Here is a 17914-nt window from a genome sequence, read left to right on the forward strand (position 1 = left end):
CGCTACTTCTGTCGTCTTCCCTCTGTCTCTCTGTCTGTCTCTCTTTCTCTGTCCCTGTCTCTTTCTCAGCCTCTCTGTCTGTCTCCTTCCCTCTCCCCCTCCCCTGTCTCTCTCGATCGCTGTCTCTCTCCCTCCCTCGGTTTCTATCTCTCCATCCATCTCGTCCTTGCTCTCCTTCAAGCCGCGTGTGTGTGTGTACGTGTGTGTGTGTCTGTGTGTGTGTGTGTGCGTCTGAGTGGGTGAGTCTGTGTGTGTGTGTGTGTGTGCGTGTGCGCGCGCGCGTGCGTGCGTGCGTGTGCGAGAGAGCGCCCGCGCGTGCGAGCGCGCCCGTGTGTGTCTGTGTGTGGGGGAGTGGATTTGCTCCTGGTGGTGGCGGGGTGTGTCTGGGTTTCTCTCAGCCCCTCTCACCCGGGATCAGGCCGCCGCCTCTAGTGGCAGCCCGGGGCAAAGCGGGGCCACCCCCCCGACCCGCTACCCGCCCCCGCGCCCTCTTGCCCACCGGCCGGACGGGCCATGGTCGGGACACGCGACCGTGCTGGGGGCGTTGGGAGAGAAAGGCCCCGCGCGTCCCGGCCGGCTGGTCGCCCTTGGCCAGCCCTGACGGCTCTGGGTGGGTGGGGCAAGAGGGGGCCTCGCGGGAGCGCCTGAGCGGCGAGGGACCCAAAACGCCACCTCCGCGGCAGGGCGGAGGACCAGGAGGGGGTCCCAGGATCGTGGGCCCTGGGCCCTGACGCCTCGGAGCACTCCCTGTTCCGAGCGAGCCCCATGTGGTGGAAGCTCGGGAGCTGGGGAGCCGGGGGAAGGCCGCGGGCGAGCGGCTCGGGGGTCCCCGATCCGAGCCCCGCGGCCCCGGGCTGGCGGTGACGGCTGCAATCCGGCGGGCATGGCTGGGCCGGGCTCTTGGGGCAGCCAGGCGCCTGTCTCGGCGTCTACGGCCATACCACCCTGAACGCGCCCGATCTCGTCTGATCTCGGAAGCTAAGCAGGGTCGGGCCTGGTTAGTACTTGGATGGGAGACCGCCTGGGAATACCGGGTGCTGTAGGCTTTTTCTTTGGCTTTTTGCTTTTTCTTTCCTCTTCTTCCAGACGGAGTCTCGCTCTGCCGCCCAGGCTGGAGTGCAGCGGCGCCATCTCGGCTCACTGCAAGCTCCGCCTCCCGGGTTCACGCCCTTCTCCGGCCCCAGCCTCCCGAGTAGCTGGGACTGCAGGCGCCCGCCACCACGCCCGGCTGATTTTTTTTCTATTTTGCGTAGAGACGGGGTTTCACCCTGTTAGCCGGGATGGTCTCTACCTCCTCACCTGGTGATCCACCCGCCTCGGCCTCCCACCCACAGTGCTGGGATTACAGGCGGGAGCCACCGCGCCCGCCCGGCCTCCTGCAGGCTTTTTTGGCTTCCCCGCTGCCTCCCTTCCCCCTACGGTCACCATGCTCCCCAACCTCCCCTCGCTCTGCTCCCCCTTTATCGCCCACCTACACCTCCGCCGCAGCCCAGCCGGAGACCTCCTCCTGGGGGTCCGCCCCTATTACACGCCGGGCAGCAGCATCCCACCGCTTCCGCCTCGCCGCCGCCCCGCCAGGAGCCGGGCTCCAGCCTGGGAGGGCAGGGGGCCGGACCCCAGAGCCGCAGGCGCGGGTCCCCTGCCGTTCGCGGTGCCTTCCCGCTCCCGGAACGCCCAGGCCATTCAATTCACCCACCGGGCGGCGCGCCGTCGTCGCAACCTTCCAAACCGGGGGAATGGGCGGGCAGGGGCAGCGGGTGCCACAGGCGCCAGCCCAGACCTCGGCTCCGGAACGCACGGGCTGCTTCACCCGGGGGAAGGACATTGCTTCGCCAGCCACCAGGAAAACAGTCCCTGTGCACCCGGATTCCCAACGGCCCCCCACTTCGTGTCAACACCAGTCCCGAGGACACGCCAGAGACCCAGGCCTCCGGCCCCGCCCGGTGCCACGGCTCCCGCCAAACGGGCGGGCGGGCGCACTCTGCAAATCCCGGGGCCCGCCGCAAGGCACCCAGAGCACAGGGTGGTGCCAAGAAAGGAAGGAACCTACGAAACCCACCTCCAAAGCAAGCAATTCAGCCAAGTAAAAGCCCGTCTCAGCGCTCCGTTGGTCCTCTCACAGGGACCGCCTGGCCCCCGTGTTCTGGCGCAGCCCAAGCCCCCTCCACCCTATCCCGGCCTGCTCAAAAGGGCGCTGCCTACCGGAGCCGGGCGCTTCCTCTCGAAGGCTCTATCGCTCTCGCTCTCTAGCTCCCTCCGCCTCTCTCTTCTAGGATTCCCCCTGGACCTCGCGCTACTTCTGTCGTCTTCCCTCTGTCTCTCTGTCTGTCTCTCTTTCTCTGTCCCTGTCTCTTTCGCAGCCTCTCTGTCTGTCTCCTTCCCTCTCCCCCTCCCCTGTCTCTCTCGATCGCTGTCTCTCTCCCTCCCTCGGTTTCTATCTCTCCATCCATCTCATCCTTGCTCTCCTTCAAGCCGCGTGTGTGTGTGTACGTGTGTGTGTGTCTGTGTGTGTGTGTGTGCGTCTGAGTGGCTGAATCTGTGTGTGTGTGTGTGTGTGTGTGTGCGTGCGCGCGCGCGCGTGCGTGCGTGCGTGTGCGAGAGAGCGCCCGCGCGTGCGAGCGCGCCCGTGTGTGTCTGTGTGTGGGGGAGTGGATTTGCTCCTGGTGGTGGCGGGGTGTGTCTGGGTTTCTCTCAGCCCCTCTCACCCGGGATCAGGCCGCCGCCTCTAGTGGCAGCCCGGGGCAAAGCGGGGCCACCCCCCCGACCCGCTACCCGCCCCCGCGCCCTCTTGCCCACCGGCCGGACGGGCCTTGGTCGGGACACGCGACCGTGCTGGGGGCGTTGGGAGAGAAAGGCCCCGCGAGGCCCGGCCGGCTGGTCGCCCTTGGCCAGCCCTGACGCCTCTGGGTGGGTGGGGCAAGAGGGGGCCTCGCGGGAGCGCCTGAGCGGCGAGGGACCCAAAACGCCACCTCCGCGGCAGGGGGGAGGACCAGGAGGTGGTCCCGGGATCGTGGGCCCTGGGCGCTGACGCCTCGGAGCACTCCCTGTTCCAAGCGGGCCCCATGTGGTGGAAGCTCGGGAGCTGGGGAGCCGGGGGAAGGCCGCGGGCGAGCGGCTCGGGGGTCCCCGATCCGAGCCCCGCGGCCCCGGCAGGCGGTGACGGCTGCAATCCGGCGGGCATGGCTGGGCCGGGCTCTTGGGGCAGCCAGGCGCCTGTGTCGGCGTCTACGGCCATACCACCCTGAACGCGCCTGATCTCGTCTGATCTCGGAAGCTAAGCAGGGTCGGGCCTTGTTAGTACTTGGATGGGAGACCGCCTGGGAATACCGGGTGCTGTAGGCTTTTTCTTTCCTCTTCTTCCAGACGGAGTCTCGCTCTGCCGCCCAGGCTGGAGTGCAGCGGCGCCATCTCGGCTCACTGCAAGCTCCGCCTCCCGGGTTCACGCCCTTCTCCGGCCCCAGCCTCCCGAGTAGCTGGGACTGCAGGCGCCCGCCACCACGCCCGGCTGATTTTTTTTCTATTTTGCGTAGAGACGGGGTTTCACCCTGTTAGCCGGGATGGTCTCTACCTCCTCACCTGGTGATCCACCCGCCTCGGCCTCCCACCCACAGTGCTGGGATTACAGGCGGGAGCCACCGCGCCCGCCCGGCCTCCTGCAGGCTTTTTTGGCTTCCCCGCTGCCTCCCTTCCCCCTACGGTCACCATGCTCCCCAACCTCCCCTCGCTCTGCTCCCCCTTTATCGCCCACCTACACCTCCGCCGCAGCCCAGCCGGAGACCTCCTCCTGGGGGTCCGCCCCTATTACACGCCGGGCAGCAGCATCCCACCGCTTCCGCCTCGCCGCCGCCCCGCCAGGAGCCCGGCTCCAGCCTGGGAGGGCAGGGGGCCGGACCCCAGAGCCGCAGGCGCGGGTCCCCTGCCGTTCGCGGTGCCTTCCCGCTCCCGGAACGCCCAGGCCATTCAATTCACCCACCGGGCGGCGCGCCGTCGTCGCAACCTTCCAAACCGGGGGAAGGGGCGGGCAGGGGCAGCGGGTGCCACAGGCGCCAGCCCAGACCTCGGCTCCGGAACGCACGGGCTGCTTCACCCGGGGGAAGGACATTGCTTCGCCAGCCACCAGGAAAACAGTCCCTGTGCACCCGGATTCCCAACGGCCCCCCACTTCGTGTCAACACCAGTCCCGAGGACACGCCAGAGACCCAGGCCTCCGGCCCCGCCCGGTGCCACGGCTCCCGCCAAACGGGCGGGCGGGCGCACTCTGCAAATCCCGGGGCCCGCCGCAAGGCACCCAGAGCACAGGGTGGTGCCAAGAAAGGAAGGAACCTACGAAACCCACCTCCAAAGCAAGCAATTCAGCCAAGTAAAAGCCCGTCTCAGCGCTCCGTTGGTCCTCTCACAGGGACCGCCTGGCCCCCGTGTTCTGGCGCAGCCCAAGCCCCCTCCACCCTATCCCGGCCTGCTCAAAAGGGCGCTGCCTACCGGAGCCGGGCGCTTCCTCTCGAAGGCTCTATCGCTCTCGCTCTCTAGCTCCCTCCGCCTCTCTCTTCTAGGATTCCCCCTGGACCTCGCGCTACTTCTGTCGTCTTCCCTCTGTCTCTCTGTCTGTCTCTCTTTCTCTGTCCCTGTCTCTTTCTCAGCCTCTCTGTCTGTCTCCTTCCCTCTCCCCCTCCCCTGTCTCTCTCGATCGCTGTCTCTCTCCCTCCCTCGGTTTCTATCTCTCCATCCATCTCATCCTTGCTCTCCTTCAAGCCGCGTGTGTGTGTGTACGTGTGTGTGTGTCCGTGTGTGTGTGTGTGCGTCTGAGTGGGTGAACCTGTGTGTGTGTGTGTGTGTGTGTGTGCGTGTGCGCGCGCGCGTGCGGGCGTGCGTGTGCGAGCGAGCGCCCGCGCGTGCGAACGCGCCCGGGTGTGTCTGTGTGTGGGGGAGTGGATTTGCTCCTGGTGGTGCCGGGGTGTGTCTGGGTTTCTCTCAGCCCCTCTCACCCGGGATCAGGCCGCCGCCTCTAGTGGCAGCCCGGGGCAAAGCGGGGCCACCCCCCCGACCCGCTACCCGCCCCCGCGCCCTCTTGCCCACCGGCCGGACGGGCCTTGGTCGGGACACGCGACCGTGCTGGGGGCGTTGGGAGAGAAAGGCCCCGCGCGGCCCGGCCGGCTGGTCGCCCTTGGCCAGCCCTGACGGCTCTGGGTGGGTGGGGCAAGAGGGGGCCTCGCGGGAGCGCCTGAGCGGTGAGGGACCCAAAACGCCACCTCCGCGGCAGGGCGGACTACCAGGAGGGGGTCCCAGGATCGTGGGCCCTGGGCCCTGACGCCTCGGAGCACTCCCTGTTCCGAGCGAGCCCCATGTGGTGGAAGCTCGGGAGCTGGGGAGCCGGGGGAAGGCCGCGGGCGAGCGGCTCGGGGGTCCCCGATCCGAGCCCCGCGGCCCCGGGCTGGCGGTGACGGCTGCAATCCGGCGGGCATGGCTGGGCCGGGCTCTTGGGGCAGCCAGGCGCCTGTCTCGGCGTCTACGGCCATACCACCCTGAACGCGCCCGATCTCGTCTGATCTCGGAAGCTAAGCAGGGTCGCGCCTGGTTAGTACTTGGATGGGAGACCGCCTGGGAATACCGGGTGCTGTAGGCTTTTTCTTTCCTCTTCTTCCAGACGGAGTCTCGCTCTGCCGCCCAGGCTGGAGTGCAGCGGCGCCATCTCGGCTCACTGCAAGCTCCGCCTCCCGGGTTCACGCCCTTCTCCGGCCCCAGCCTCCCGAGTAGCTGGGACTGCAGGCGCCCGCCACCACGCCCGGCTGATTTTTTTTCTATTTTGCGTAGAGACGGGGTTTCACCCTGTTAGCCGGGATGGTCTCTACCTCCTCACCTGGTGATCCACCCGCCTCGGCCTCCCACCCACAGTGCTGGGATTACAGGCGGGAGCCACCGCGCCCGCCCGGCCTCCTGCAGGCTTTTTTGGCTTCCCCGCTGCCTCCCTTCCCCCTACGGTCACCATGCTCCCCAACCTCCCCTCGCTCTGCTCCCCCTTTATCGCCCACCTACACCTCCGCCGCAGCCCAGCCGGAGACCTCCTCCTGGGGGTCCGCCCCTATTACACGCCGGGCAGCAGCATCCCACCGCTTCCGCCTCGCCGCCGCCCCGCCAGGAGCCCGGCTCCAGCCTGGGAGGGCAGGGGGCCGGACCCCAGAGCCGCAGGCGCGGGTCCCCTGCCGTTCGCGGTGCCTTCCCGCTCCCGGAACGCCCAGGCCATTCAATTCACCCACCGGGCGGCGCGCCGTCGTCGCAACCTTCCAAACCGGGGGAAGGGGCGGGCAGGGGCAGCGGGTGCCACAGGCGCCAGCCCAGACCTCGGCTCCGGAACGCACGGGCTGCTTCACCCGGGGGAAGGACATTGCTTCGCCAGCCACCAGGAAAACAGTCCCTGTGCACCCGGATTCCCAACGGCCCCCCACTTCGTGTCAACACCAGTCCCGAGGACACGCCAGAGACCCAGGCCTCCGGCCCCGCCCGGTGCCACGGCTCCCGCCAAACGGGCGGGCGGGCGCACTCTGCAAATCCCGGGGCCCGCCGCAAGGCACCCAGAGCACAGGGTGGTGCCAAGAAAGGAAGGAACCTACGAAACCCACCTCCAAAGCAAGCAATTCAGCCAAGTAAAAGCCCGTCTCAGCGCTCCGTTGGTCCTCTCACAGGGACCGCCTGGCCCCCGTGTTCTGGCGCAGCCCAAGCCCCCTCCACCCTATCCCGGCCTGCTCAAAAGGGCGCTGCCTACCGGAGCCGGGCGCTTCCTCTCGAAGGCTCTATCGCTCTCGCTCTCTAGCTCCCTCCGCCTCTCTCTTCTAGGATTCCTCCTGGACCTCGCGCTACTTCTGTCGTCTTCCCTCTGTCTCTCTGTCTGTCTCTCTTTCTCTGTCCCTGTCTCTTTCTCAGCCTCTCTGTCTGTCTCCTTCCCTCTCCCCCTCCCCTGTCTCTCTCGATCGCTGTCTCTCTCCCTCCCTCGGTTTCTATCTCTCCATCCATCTCATCCTTGCTCTCCTTCAAGCCGCGTGTGTGTGTGTACGTGTGTGTGTGTCTGTGTGTGTGTGTGTGCGTCTGAGTGGGTGAATCTGTGTGTGTGTGTGTGTGTGTGTGTGTGCGTGCGCGCGCGCGCGTGCGTGCGTGCGTGTGAGCGCGCCCGGGTGTGTCTGTGTGTGGGGGAGTGGATTTGCTCCTGGTGGTGGCGGGGTGTGTCTGGGTTTCTCTCAGCCCCTCTCACCCGGGATCAGGCCGCCGCCTCTAGTGGCAGCCCGGGGCAAAGCGGGGCCACCCCCCCGACCCGCTACCCGCCCCCGCGCCCTCTTGCCCACCGGCCGGACGGGCCGTGGTCGGGACACGCGACCGTGCTGGGGGCGTTGGGAGAGAAAGGCCCCGCGCGTCCCGGCCGGCTGGTCGCCCTTGGACAGCCCTGACGGCTCTGGGTGGGTGGGGCAAGAGGGGGCCTCGCGGGAGCGCCTGAGTGGCGAGGGACCCAAAACGCCACCTCCGCGGCAGGGCGGAGGACCAGGAGGGGGTCCCAGGATCGTGGGCCCTGGGCCCTGACGCCTCGGAGCACTCCCTGTTCCGAGCGAGCCCCATGTGGTGGAAGCTCGGGAGCTGGGGAGCCGGGGGAAGGCCGCGGGCGAGCGGCTCGGGGGTCCCCGATCCGAGCCCCGCTGCCCCGGGCTGGCGGTGACGGCTGCAATCCGGCGGGCATGGCTGGGCCGGGCTCTTGGGGCAGCCAGGCGCCTGTCTCGGCGTCTACGGCCATACCACCCTGAACGCGCCCGATCTCGTCTGATCTCGGAAGCTAAGCAGGGTCGGGCCTGGTTAGTACTTGGATGGGAGACCGCCTGGGAATACCGGGTGCTGTAGGCTTTTTCTTTGGCTTTTTGCTTTTTCTTTCCTCTTCTTCCAGACGGAGTCTCGCTCTGCCGCCCAGGCTGGAGTGCAGCGGCGCCATCTCGGCTCACTGCAAGCTCCGCCTCCCGGGTTCACGCCCTTCTCCGGCCCCAGCCTCCCGAGTAGCTGGGACTGCAGGCGCCCGCCACCACGCCCGGCTGATTTTTTTTCTATTTTGCGTAGAGACGGGGTTTCACCCTGTTAGCCGGGATGGTCTCTACCTCCTCACCTGGTGATCCACCCGCCTCGGCCTCCCACCCACAGTGCTGGGATTACAGGCGGGAGCCACCGCGCCCGCCCGGCCTCCTGCAGGCTTTTTTGGCTTCCCCGCTGCCTCCCTTCCCCCTACGGTCACCATGCTCCCCAACCTCCCCTCGCTCTGCTCCCCGTTTATCGCCCACCTACACCTCCGCCGCAGCCCAGCCGGAGACCTCCTCCTGGGGGTCCGCCCCTATTACACGCCGGGCAGCAGCATCCCACCGCTTCCGCCTCGCCGCCGCCCCGCCAGGAGCCGGGCTCCAGCCTGGGAGGGCAGGGGGCCGGACCCCAGAGCCGCAGGCGCGGGTCCCCTGCCGTTCGCGGTGCCTTCCCGCTCCCGGAACGCCCAGGCCATTCAATTCACCCACCGGGCGGCGCGCCGTCGTCGCAACCTTCCAAACCGGGGGAATGGGCGGGCAGGGGCAGCGGGTGCCACAGGCGCCAGCCCAGACCTCGGCTCCGGAACGCACGGGCTGCTTCACCCGGGGGAAGGACATTGCTTCGCCAGCCACCAGGAAAACAGTCCCTGTGCACCCGGATTCCCAACGGCCCCCCACTTCGTGTCAACACCAGTCCCGAGGACACGCCAGAGACCCAGGCCTCCGGCCCCGCCCGGTGCCACGGCTCCCGCCAAACGGGCGGGCGGGCGCACTCTGCAAATCCCGGGGCCCGCCGCAAGGCACCCAGAGCACAGGGTGGTGCCAAGAAAGGAAGGAACCTACGAAACCCACCTCCAAAGCAAGCAATTCAGCCAAGTAAAAGCCCGTCTCAGCGCTCCGTTGGTCCTCTCACAGGGACCGCCTGGCCCCCGTGTTCTGGCGCAGCCCAAGCCCCCTCCACCCTATCCCGGCCTGCTCAAAAGGGCGCTGCCTACCGGAGCCGGGCGCTTCCTCTCGAAGGCTCTATCGCTCTCGCTCTCTAGCTCCCTCCGCCTCTCTCTTCTAGGATTCCCCCTGGACCTCGCGCTACTTCTGTCGTCTTCCCTCTGTCTCTCTGTCTGTCTCTCTTTCTCTGTCCCTGTCTCTTTCGCAGCCTCTCTGTCTGTCTCCTTCCCTCTCCCCCTCCCCTGTCTCTCTCGATCGCTGTCTCTCTCCCTCCCTCGGTTTCTATCTCTCCATCCATCTCATCCTTGCTCTCCTTCAAGCCGCGTGTGTGTGTGTACGTGTGTGTGTGTCTGTGTGTGTGTGTGTGCGTCTGAGTGGCTGAATCTGTGTGTGTGTGTGTGTGTGTGTGTGCGTGCGCGCGCGCGCGTGCGTGCGTGCGTGTGAGCGCGCCCGGGTGTGTCTGTGTGTGGGGGAGTGGATTTGCGCCTGGTGGTGGCGGGGTGTGTCTGGGTTTCTCTCAGCCCCTCTCACCGGGGATCAGGCCGCCGCCTCTAGTGGCAGCCCGGGGCAAAGCGGGGCCACCCCCCCGACCCGCTACCCGCCCCCGCGCCCTCTTGCCCACCGGCCGGACGGGCCTTGGTCGGGACACGCGACCGTGCTGGGGGCGTTGGGAGAGAAAGGCCCCGCGCGGCCCGGCCGGCTGGTCGCCCTTGGCCAGCCCTGACGGCTCTGGGTGGGTGGGGCAAGAGGGGGCCTCGCGGGAGCGCCTGAGCGGTGAGGGACCCAAAACGCCACCTCCGCGGCAGGGCGGAGGACCAGGAGGGGGTCCCAGGATCGTGGGCCCTGGGCCCTGACGCCTCGGAGCACTCCCTGTTCCGAGCGAGCCCCATGTGGTGGAAGCTCGGGAGCTGGGGAGCCGGGGGAAGGCCGCGGGCGAGCGGCTCGGGGGTCCCCGATCCGAGCCCCGCGGCCCCGGGCTGGCGGTGACGGCTGCAATCCGCCGGGCATGGCTGGGCCGGGCTCTTGGGGCAGCCAGGCGCCTGTCTCGGCGTCTACGGCCATACCACCCTGAACGCGCCCGATCTCGTCTGATCTCGGAAGCTAAGCAGGGTCGGGCCTGGTTAGTACTTGGATGGGAGACCGCCTGGGAATACCGGGTGCTGTAGGCTTTTTCTTTCCTCTTCTTCCAGACGGAGTCCCGCTCTGCCGCCCAGGCTGGAGTGCAGCGGCGCCATCTCGGCTCACTGCAAGCTCCGCCTCCCGGGTTCACGCCCTTCTCCGGCCCCAGCCTCCCGAGTAGCTGGGACTGCAGGCGCCCGCCACCACGCCCGGCTGATTTTTTTTCTATTTTGCGTAGAGACGGGGTTTCACCCTGTTAGCCGGGATGGTCTCTACCTCCTCACCTGGTGATCCACCCGCCTCGGCCTCCCACCCACAGTGCTGGGATTACAGGCGGGAGCCACCGCGCCCGCCCGGCCTCCTGCAGGCTTTTTTGGCTTCCCCGCTGCCTCCCTTCCCCCTACGGTCACCATGCTCCCCAACTTCCCCTCGCTCTGCTCCCCCTTTATCGCCCACCTACACCTCCGCCGCAGCCCAGCCGGAGACCTCCTCCTGGGGGTCCGCCCCTATTACACGCCGGGCAGCAGCATCCCACCGCTTCCGCCTCGCCGCCGCCCCGCCAGGAGCCCGGCTCCAGCCTGGGAGGGCAGGGGGCCGGACCCCAGAGCCGCAGGCGCGGGTCCCCTGCCGTTCGCGGTGCCTTCCCGCTCCCGGAACGCCCAGGCCATTCAATTCACCCACCGGGCGGTGCGCCGTCGTCGCAACCTTCCAAACCGGGGGAAGGGGCGGGCAGGGGCAGCGGGTGCCACAGGCGCCAGCCCAGACCTCGGCTCCGGAACGCACGGGCTGCTTCACCCGGGGGAAGGACATTGCTTCGCCAGCCACCAGGAAAACAGTCCCTGTGCACCCGGATTCCCAACGGCCCCCCACTTCGTGTCAACACCAGTCCCGAGGACACGCCAGAGACCCAGGCCTCCGGCCCCGCCCGGTGCCACGGCTCCCGCCAAACGGGCGGGCGGGCGCACTCTGCAAATCCCGGGGCCCGCCGCAAGGCACCCAGAGCACAGGGTGGTGCCAAGAAAGGGAGGAACCTACGAAACCCACCTCCAAAGCAAGCAATTCAGCCAAGTAAAAGCCCGTCTCAGCGCTCCGTTGGTCCTCTCACAGGGACCGCCTGGCCCCCGTGTTCTGGCGCAGCCCAAGCCCCCTCCACCCTATCCCGGCCTGCTCAAAAGGGCGCTGCCTACCGGAGCCGGGCGCTTCCTCTCGAAGGCTCTATCGCTCTCGCTCTCTAGCTCCCTCCGCCTCTCTCTTCTAGGTTTCCCCCTGGACCTCGCGCTACTTCTGTCGTCTTCCCTCTGTCTCTCTGTCTGTCTCTCTTTCTCTGTCCCTGTCTCTTTCTCAGCCTCTCTGTCTGTCTCCTTCCCTCTCCCCCTCCCCTGTCTCTCTCGATCGCTGTCTCTCTCCCTCCCTCGGTTTCTATCTCTCCATCCATCTCGTCCTTGCTCTCCTTCAAGCCGCGTGTGTGTGTGTACGTGTGTGTGTGTCTGTGTGTGTGTGTGTGCGTCTGAGTGGGTGAGTCTGTGTGTGTGTGTGTGTGTGTGCGTGTGCGCGCGCGCGTGCGTGCGTGCGTGTGCGAGAGAGCGCCCGCGCGTGCGAGCGCGCCCGTGTGTGTCTGTGTGTGGGGGAGTGGATATGCTCCTGGTGGTGGCGGGGTGTGTCTGGGTTTCTCTCAGCCCCTCTCACCCGGGATCAGGCCGCCGCCTCCAGTGGCAGCCCGGGGCAAAGCGGGGCCACCCCCCCGACCCGCTACCCGCCCCCGCGCCCTCTTGCCCACCGGCCGGACGGGCCTTGGTCGGGACACGCGACCGTGCTGGGGGCGTTGGGAGAGAAAGGCCCCGCGCGGCCCGGCCGGCTGGTCGCCCTTGGACAGCCCTGACGGCTCTGGGTGGGTGGGGCAAGAGGGGGCCTCGCGGGAGCGCCTGAGCGGCGAGGGACCCAAAACGCCACCTCCGCGGCAGGGCGGAGGACAAGGAGGGGGTCCCAGGATCGTGGGCCCTGGGCCCTGACGCCTCGGAGCACTCCCTGTTCCGAGCGAGCCCCATGTGGTGGAAGCTCGGGAGCTGGGGAGCCGGGGGAAGGCCGCGGGCGAGCGGCTCGGGGGTCCCCGATCCGAGCCCCGCGGCCCCGGGCTGGCGGTGACGGCTGCAATCCGGCGGGCATGGCTGGGCCGGGCTCTTGGGGCAGCCAGGCGCCTGTCTCGGCGTCTACGGCCATACCACCCTGAACGCGCCCGATCTCGTCTGATCTCGGAAGCTAAGCAGGGTCGGGCCTGGTTAGTACTTGGATGGGAGACCGCCTGGGAATACCGGGTGCTGTAGGCTTTTTCTTTGGCTTTTTGCTTTTTCTTTCCTCTTCTTCCAGACGGAGTCTCGCTCTGCCGCCCAGGCTGGAGTGCAGCGGCGCCATCTCGGCTCACTGCAAGCTCCGCCTCCCGGGTTCACGCCCTTCTCCGGCCCCAGCCTCCCGAGTAGCTGGGACTGCAGGCGCCCGCCACCACGCCCGGCTGATTTTTTTTCTATTTTGCGTAGAGACGGGGTTTCACCCTGTTAGCCGGGATGGTCTCTACCTCCTCACCTGGTGATCCACCCGCCTCGGCCTCCCACCCACAGTGCTGGGATTACAGGCGGGAGCCACCGCGCCCGCCCGGCCTCCTGCAGGCTTTTTTGGCTTCCCCGCTGCCTCCCTTCCCCCTACGGTCACCATGCTCCCCAACCTCCCCTCGCTCTGCTCCCCCTTTATCGCCCACCTACACCTCCGCCGCAGCCCAGCCGGAGACCTCCTCCTGGGGGTCCGCCCCTATTACACGCCGGGCAGCAGCATCCCACCGCTTCCGCCTCGCCGCCGCCCCGCCAGGAGCCCGGCTCCAGCCTGGGAGGGCAGGGGGCCGGACCCCAGAGCCGCAGGCGCGTGTCCCCTGCCGTTCGCGGTGCCTTCCCGCTCCCGGAACGCCCAGGCCATTCAATTCACCCACCGGGCGGCGCGCCGTCGTCGCAACCTTCCAAACCGGGGGAAGGGGCGGGCAGGGGCAGCGGGTGCCACAGGCGCCAGCCCAGACCTCGGCTCCGGAACGCACGGGCTGCTTCACCCGGGGGAAGGACATTGCTTCGCCAGCCACCAGGAAAACAGTCCCTGTGCACCCGGATTCCCAACGGCCCCCCACTTCGTGTCAACACCAGTCCCGAGGACACGCCAGAGACCCAGGCCTCCGGCCCCGCCCGGTGCCACGGCTCCCGCCAAACGGGCGGGTGGGCGCACTCTGCAAATCCCGGGGCCCGCCGCAAGGCACCCAGAGCACAGGGTGGTGCCAAGAAAGGAAGGAACCTACGAAACCCACCTCCAAAGCAAGCAATTCAGCCAAGTAAAAGCCCGTCTCAGCGCTCCGTTGGTCCTCTCACAGGGACCGCCTGGCCCCCGTGTTCTGGCGCAGCCCATGCCCCCTCCACCCTATCCCGGCCTGCTCAAAAGGGCGCTGCCTACCGGAGCCGGGCGCTTCCTCTCGAAGGCTCTATCGCTCTCGCTCTCTAGCTCCCTCCGCCTCTCTCTTCTAGGATTCCCCCTGGACCTCGCGCTACTTCTGTCGTCTTCCCTCTGTCTCTCTGTCTGTCTCTCTTTCTCTGTCCCTGTCTCTTTCTCAGCCTCTCTGTCTGTCTCCTTCCCTCTCCCCCTCCCCTGTCTCTCTCGATCGCTGTCTCTCTCCCTCCCTCGGTTTCTATCTCTCCATCCATCTCATCCTTGCTCTCCTTCAAGCCGCGTGTGTGTGTGTACGTGTGTGTGTGTCTGTGTGTGTGTGTGTGCGTCTGAGTGGGTGAACCTGTGTGTGTGTGTGTGTGTGTGTGTGCGTGTGCGCGCGCGCGTGCGGGCGTGCGTGTGCGAGCGAGCGCCCGCGCGTGCGAGCGCGCCCGGGTGTGTCTGTGTGTGGGGGAGTGGATTTGCTCCTGGTGGTGGCGGGGTGTGTCTGGGTTTCTCTCAGCCCCTCTCACCCGGGATCAGGCCGCCGCCTCTAGTGGCAGCCCGGGGCAAAGCGGGGCCACCCCCCCGACCCGCTACCCGCCCCCGCGCCCTCTTGCCCACCGGCCGGACGGGCCTTGGTCGGGACACGCGACCGTGCTGGGGGCGTTGGGAGAGAAAGGCCCCGCGCGGCCCGGCCGGCTGGTCGCCCTTGGCCAGCCCTGACGGCTCTGGGTGGGTGGGGCAAGAGGGGGCCTCGCGGGAGCGCCTGAGCGGTGAGGGACCCAAAACGCCACCTCCGCGGCAGGGCGGAGGACCAGGAGGGGGTCCCAGGATCGTGGGCCCTGGGCCCTGACGCCTCGGAGCACTCCCTGTTCCGAGCGAGCCCCATGTGGTGGAAGCTCGGGAGCTGGGGAGCCGGGGGAAGGCCGCGGGCGAGCGGCTCGGGGGTCCCCGATCCGAGCCCCGCGGCCCCGGGCTGGCGGTGACGGCTGCAATCCGGCGGGCATGGCTGGGCCGGGCTCTTGGGGCAGCCAGGCGCCTGTCTCGGCGTCTACGGCCATACCACCCTGAACGCGCCCGATCTCGTCTGATCTCGGAAGCTAAGCAGGGTCGCGCCTGGTTAGTACTTGGATGGGAGACCGCCTGGGAATACCGGGTGCTGTAGGCTTTTTCTTTCCTCTTCTTCCAGACGGAGTCTCGCTCTGCCGCCCAGGCTGGAGTGCAGCGGCGCCATCTCGGCTCACTGCAAGCTCCGCCTCCCGGGTTCACGCCCTTCTCCGGCCCCAGCCTCCCGAGTAGCTGGGACTGCAGGCGCCCGCCACCACGCCCGGCTGATTTTTTTTCTATTTTGCGTAGAGACGGGGTTTCACCCTGTTAGCCGGGATGGTCTCTACCTCCTCACCTGGTGATCCACCCGCCTCGGCCTCCCACCCACAGTGCTGGGATTACAGGCGGGAGCCACCGCGCCCGCCCGGCCTCCTGCAGGCTTTTTTGGCTTCCCCGCTGCCTCCCTTCCCCCTACGGTCACCATGCTCCCCAACCTCCCCTCGCTCTGCTCCCCCTTTATCGCCCACCTACACCTCCGCCGCAGCCCAGCCGGAGACCTCCTCCTGGGGGTCCGCCCCTATTACACGCCGGGCAGCAGCATCCCACCGCTTCCGCCTCGCCGCCGCCCCGCCAGGAGCCGGGCTCCAGCCTGGGAGGGCAGGGGGCCGGACCCCAGAGCCGCAGGCGCGGGTCCCCTGCCGTTCGCGGTGCCTTCCCGCTCCCGGAACGCCCAGGCCATTCAATTCACCCACCGGGCGGCGCGCCGTCGTCGCAACCTTCCAAACCGGGGGAATGGGCGGGCAGGGGCAGCGGGTGCCACAGGCGCCAGCCCAGACCTCGGCTCCGGAACGCACGGGCTGCTTCACCCGGGGGAAGGACATTGCTTCGCCAGCCACCAGGAAAACAGTCCCTGTGCACCCGGATTCCCAACGGCCCCCCACTTCGTGTCAACACCAGTCCCGAGGACACGCCAGAGACCCAGGCCTCCGGCCCCGCCCGGTGCCACGGCTCCCGCCAAACGGGCGGGCGGGCGCACTCTGCAAATCCCGGGGCCCGCCGCAAGGCACCCAGAGCACAGGGTGGTGCCAAGAAAGGGAGGAACCTACGAAACCCACCTCCAAAGCAAGCAATTCAGCCAAGTAAAAGCCCGTCTCAGCGCTCCGTTGGTCCTCTCACAGGGACCGCCTGGCCCCCGTGTTCTGGCGCAGCCCAAGCCCCCTCCACCCTATCCCGGCCTGCTCAAAAGGGCGCTGCCTACCGGAGCCGGGCGCTTCCTCTCGAAGGCTCTATCGCTCTCGCTCTCTAGCTCCCTCCGCCTCTCTCTTCTAGGTTTCCCCCTGGACCTCGCGCTACTTCTGTCGTCTTCCCTCTGTCTCTCTGTCTGTCTCTCTTTCTCTGTCCCTGTCTCTTTCTCAGCCTCTCTGTCTGTCTCCTTCCCTCTCCCCCTCCCCTGTCTCTCTCGATCGCTGTCTCTCTCCCTCCCTCGGTTTCTATCTCTCCATCCATCTCGTCCTTGCTCTCCTTCAAGCCGCGTGTGTGTGTGTACGTGTGTGTGTGTCTGTGTGTGTGTGTGTGCGTCTGAGTGGGTGAGTCTGTGTGTGTGTGTGTGTGTGCGTGTGCGCGCGCGCGTGCGTGCGTGCGTGTGCGAGAGAGCGCCCGCGCGTGCGAGCGCGCCCGTGTGTGTCTGTGTGTGGGGGAGTGGATTTGCTCCTGGTGGTGGCGGGGTGTGTCTGGGTTTCTCTCAGCCCCTCTCACCCGGGATCAGGCCGCCGCCTCTAGTGGCAGCCCGGGGCAAAGCGGGGCCACCCCCCCGACCCGCTACCCGCCCCCGCGCCCTCTTGCCCACCGGCCGGACGGGCCTTGGTCGGGACACGCGACCGTGCTGGGGGCGTTGGGAGAGAAAGGCCCCGCGCGGCCCGGCCGGCTGGTCGCCCTTGGACAGCCCTGACGGCTCTGGGTGGGTGGGGCAAGAGGGGGCCTCGCGGGAGCGCCTGAGCGGCGAGGGACCCAAAACGACACCTCCGCGGCAGGGCGGAGGACCAGGAGGGGGTCCCAGGATCGTGGGCCCTGGGCCCTGACGCCTCGGAGCACTCCCTGTTCCGAGCGAGCCCCATGTGGTGGAAGCTCGGGAGCTGGGGAGCCGGGGGAAGGCCGCGGGCGAGCGGCTCGGGGGTCCCCGATCCGAGCCCCGCTGCCCCGGGCTGGCGGTGACGGCTGCAATCCGGCGGGCATGGCTGGGCCGGGCTCTTGGGGCAGCCAGGCGCCTGTCTCGGCGTCTACGGCCATACCACCCTGAACGCGCCCGATCTCGTCTGATCTCGGAAGCTAAGCAGGGTCGGGCCTGGTTAGTACTTGGATGGGAGACCGCCTGGGAATACCGGGTGCTGTAGGCTTTTTCTTTGGCTTTTTGCTTTTTCTTTCCTCTTCTTCCAGACGGAGTCTCGCTCTGCCGCCCAGGCTGGAGTGCAGCGGCGCCATCTCGGCTCACTGCAAGCTCCGCCTCCCGGGTTCACGCCCTTCTCCGGCCCCAGCCTCCCGAGTAGCTGGGACTGCAGGCGCCCGCCACCACGCCCGGCTGATTTTTTTTCTATTTTGCGTAGAGACGGGGTTTCACCCTGTTAGCCGGGATGGTCTCTACCTCCTCACCTGGTGATCCACCCGCCTCGGCCTCCCACCCACAGTGCTGGGATTACAGGCGGGAGCCACCGCGCCCGCCCGGCCTCCTGCAGGCTTTTTTGGCTTCCCCGCTGCCTCCCCTCCCCCTACGGTCACCATGCTCCCAAACCTCCCCTCGCTCTGCTCCCCGTTTATCGCCCACCTACACCTCCGCCGCAGCCCAGCCGGAGACCTCCTCCTGGGGGTCCGCCCCTATTACACGCCGGGCAGCAGCATCCCACCGCTTCCGCCTCGCCGCCGCCCCGCCAGGAGCCGGGCTCCAGCCTGGGAGGGCAGGGGGCCGGACCCCAGAGCCGCAGGCGCGGGTCCCCTGCCGTTCGCGGTGCCTTCCCGCTCCCGGAACGCCCAGGCCATTCAATTCACCCACCGGGCGGCGCGCCGTCGTCGCAACCTTCCAAACCGGGGGAATGGGCGGGCAGGGGCAGCGGGTGCCACAGGCGCCAGCCCAGACCTCGGCTCCGGAACGCACGGGCTGCTTCACCCGGGGGAAGGACATTGCTTCGCCAGCCACCAGGAAAACAGTCCCTGTGCACCCGGATTCCCAACGGCCCCCCACTTCGTGTCAACACCAGTCCCGAGGACACGCCAGAGACCCAGGCCTCCGGCCCCGCCCGGTGCCACGGCTCCCGCCAAAC

The 17914-nt window shown here is 68.1% G+C and overlaps 8 non-coding genes across 8 annotated transcripts; all 8 read left to right on the forward strand.

Annotated features, from left to right (window-relative positions):
* The first annotated feature begins 927 nt into the window (after nt 1–927).
* On the forward strand, nt 928–1046 carry LOC129022533 (5S ribosomal RNA). Its single transcript, XR_008496458.1, has one exon. It is a non-coding gene; the product is annotated as a 5S ribosomal RNA (ribosomal RNA).
* Nucleotides 1047–3223: 2177 nt separating this feature from the next.
* On the forward strand, nt 3224–3342 carry LOC129022476 (5S ribosomal RNA). The gene has a single exon (XR_008496440.1). It is a non-coding gene; the product is annotated as a 5S ribosomal RNA (ribosomal RNA).
* A 2159-nt stretch (nt 3343–5501) lies between these two features.
* On the forward strand, nt 5502–5620 carry LOC129022410 (5S ribosomal RNA). Its single transcript, XR_008496408.1, has one exon. It is a non-coding gene; the product is annotated as a 5S ribosomal RNA (ribosomal RNA).
* Nucleotides 5621–7759: 2139 nt separating this feature from the next.
* On the forward strand, nt 7760–7878 carry LOC129022540 (5S ribosomal RNA). Its single transcript, XR_008496460.1, has one exon. It is a non-coding gene; the product is annotated as a 5S ribosomal RNA (ribosomal RNA).
* Nucleotides 7879–10034: 2156 nt separating this feature from the next.
* Nucleotides 10035–10153, forward strand: LOC129022541 (5S ribosomal RNA). The gene has a single exon (XR_008496461.1). It is a non-coding gene; the product is annotated as a 5S ribosomal RNA (ribosomal RNA).
* A 2155-nt stretch (nt 10154–12308) lies between these two features.
* LOC129022581 (5S ribosomal RNA) lies at nt 12309–12427 on the forward strand. The gene has a single exon (XR_008496477.1). It is a non-coding gene; the product is annotated as a 5S ribosomal RNA (ribosomal RNA).
* Nucleotides 12428–14605: 2178 nt separating this feature from the next.
* Nucleotides 14606–14724, forward strand: LOC129022414 (5S ribosomal RNA). Its single transcript, XR_008496413.1, has one exon. It is a non-coding gene; the product is annotated as a 5S ribosomal RNA (ribosomal RNA).
* Nucleotides 14725–16877: 2153 nt separating this feature from the next.
* On the forward strand, nt 16878–16996 carry LOC129022635 (5S ribosomal RNA). Its single transcript, XR_008496499.1, has one exon. It is a non-coding gene; the product is annotated as a 5S ribosomal RNA (ribosomal RNA).
* The last annotated feature ends 918 nt before the right edge of the window (nt 16997–17914 follow it).

This window comes from Pongo pygmaeus, chromosome 1 (genome assembly GCF_028885625.2).
Source record: "Pongo pygmaeus isolate AG05252 chromosome 1, NHGRI_mPonPyg2-v2.0_pri, whole genome shotgun sequence".
Taxonomy (NCBI): Eukaryota; Metazoa; Chordata; class Mammalia; order Primates; family Hominidae; genus Pongo; species Pongo pygmaeus.